General features: G+C 45.4%; 1 pseudogene; it reads left to right on the forward strand.

Annotated features, from left to right (window-relative positions):
• Positions 1-344: 344 nt before the first annotated feature.
• Positions 345-1174, forward strand: LOC145408857 (large subunit ribosomal RNA; annotated as a pseudogene).
• Positions 1175-1446: the final 272 nt, after the last annotated feature.

Raw genomic sequence — 1446 nt, forward strand, 5'->3', positions numbered from 1 at the left:
AGCTCATTGGATGTGAATGCACCTGACTGCACCATTGATGAACTTGACTGAGCTTTTATGGACCTTGTTGCGGGATATGTTTATCATAACTTACCTTTTGATTACCACAATAGTCCTGCATTTATGAAGAATTACCAGAATATTCAACAGCCGCGCCATACACTTGGTCTACTGGTCCGTCCACATGATCAGTGGACACCTATGGATCTGAAGCATGATACTGGGAATACGTTGTAAAATCATATACACGTGATGAACTGAAACACCTTCACTGCCTTTTATATACTATCATAAAATGATTAGTTACCATTCCCAAAAACTGATGAGCAACGTGCTCGAGCACAACAGGTACCCAAAGACCTAATTTTAGGCCCAACCTTGTGCCTTTGGCCTTGACCTTTTGCACTGAAAAAGATGGTGAACTATGCCTGGCCAGGATGAAGCCAGAGGAAACTCTGGTGGAGGTCCGGAGCGATTCTGACGTGCAAATCGATCGTCAGAGCTGGGTATAGGGGCGAAAGACTAATCGAACCATCTAGTAGCTGGTTCCCTCCGAAGTTTCCCTCAGGATAGCTGGCACTCGTACATGAGTTTCATCCGGTAAAGCGAATGATTAGAGGTCTTCGGGACGAAACGTCCTCAACCTATTCTCAAACTTTAAATGAGTGAGTGTCTGGGCTTTCTTGAAAGACAGGGGCGCGGCGGCCTTCCAAAAGCCGCTGGCGCCGCCGTCCACGACTGAAGCTCTAGAGCCAAATCACTGAGTGCCTAGTGGGCCAATTTTGGTAAGCAGAACTGGCGCTGTGGGATGAACCAAATGTCGAGTTGAGGGGCCTAAATGAATGCTCATAGAACCCAAGAAAGGTGTTGGTTGCTATAGACAGCTGGACGGTGGCCATGGAAGTTGGAATCCGCTAAGGAGTGTGTAACAAATCACCTGCCGAAGCAACTAGCCCTTAAAATGGTATAGCGCTCAAGCATTCTCCCGATACTCAACCGCCGGTGGCACAACAGGCTTTGACACGCAGGTCTTTAAGCTCCGGTGAGTAGGAGGGCGCGGTGGTGAGAGTTGAAGGTTTCGGCGTGAGCCGGACTGGAGCCGCCACTGGTGCAGATCTTCGTGGTAGTAGCAACTAATCGAGAGAGACTCCCTCAAACCATCTGCCAAGTGTGGTGTAAATAAGATAATTTTTTTTTATACATTACTCTGTGACCTTGATTTCAGATCTGTTGTTCTGCAAATGGAAAAATATATTCTAACCCAGCCTCCAAGTTGTCCATTATGCTTCCTTCAAATAGAATAAAAATGCTTAGAGTTAATTGTGCAGTTCCCGTGAAAACGGAGGAGACAGAGTTAGGACAAGGGCAGATGGAGGAATAGATGACGTAAATAAGATAAGCGATAGTAATATGGGATATATATATATATATATATATATATATATA

Source organism: Coenobita brevimanus, chromosome 8, assembly GCF_032717465.1.
Source record: "Coenobita brevimanus isolate Jiangsu-jjx chromosome 8, ASM3271746v2, whole genome shotgun sequence".
NCBI lineage: Eukaryota > Metazoa > Arthropoda > Malacostraca > Decapoda > Coenobitidae > Coenobita > Coenobita brevimanus.